Source organism: Otolemur garnettii, unplaced genomic scaffold, assembly GCF_000181295.1.
Source record: "Otolemur garnettii isolate 467f Iridium unplaced genomic scaffold, OtoGar3 scaffold00027, whole genome shotgun sequence".
NCBI lineage: Eukaryota > Metazoa > Chordata > Mammalia > Primates > Galagidae > Otolemur > Otolemur garnettii.
In genome coordinates, this window is record NW_003852422.1 from 16,584,398 (window position 1) to 16,585,550 (window position 1,153).

Sequence of the window (1,153 nt, forward strand, 5' to 3'; positions counted from 1 at the left end):
GATGATTATAGAAATGTAGATAAGACATCAGTTGTTAGTAAACAGGTAAGCGAAAATTTAAAAGCTTGTCAATATCTAGTACTGGCCACACTATGGGCCAGAAATGGTACGATCTGCTTTCCTAAGGACCATTTGACAATATTCATCAAAATTGGAAATGTACATCCCTCCTGACCCAGTAATTCCATTACTGGGAATTTACAGATCTATTTGCTGAAGTAGACTAAGACACGCACCTAGGAATATTCATTATAGCATTGTTGGTAAGAACAAAAAACTAAAACTAACTCAACATGTGTATGACAGACTAATTAAGTAAATAATACAGCTATGCAATGAGATATTTAACTAGAAAAAGACCAGGAATTGGGACTAAGGATAATGATTAATCTTATGGCTTCCAAGTCTAAAATGTATAAGACTACATTTGCTATAAATAAAAAGGACATGAACACATACCTACATGCACGTATTTATTTGCCTATGTGTTTATGTGGTGGTAATGGCATATTTTTTCTTTTGTGTGTTGAAGGATGCACAGGGTGGGATGGTAGTTTCTTTGGGGCATGGGCTGGTGGTTGGGGGTAGGGGTGGGAGGCTTATATTTGGGGTTTTACCTTGCGAACGTGGTCAGAAGCAGAGCCTGGCTGACTTGATGTTAAAGGTCATGGTGAGGCTGTAAGTACCAACAAAAGTGACCCCCACTTGGAGGCAGAGGGCTTTAACACTCAGCAATCCAGAGGCCAGGTAGGGTTGGAGTTAGGGGAGCTTTAACTTGATCCTGGAAGGGAGCTGGCTCAGCTCAGAGTGCTGCAGTACAGCTATCTGGGGTGTCAGGCAGATATAAATGAGGGGACCCAAGCTTCTCTAAGGAATGGCACTTGGCCTGCGCTCTGGATGAGAGACAGGAATTTTACAGGCAAAAGGGTGGGGACAGAGAGATAAGGGGTAGAAGGGACAGCACCTGCAAAGGCCTGGAACACAGGTGAGCCTGTGTGGCTAGAGAAGATGCCGAGTGGGAGAAGGCCAGCTGAGACCTCGAGGCAGGCAGTGCGCTACCATCTGGGATCCTGGGGAGGAAGGTGAGGGCTGCTTCTTTATCTCTAGAGCAGCGGTTCTCAACCTGTGGGTCGTGACCCGTTTGTAAAAATGA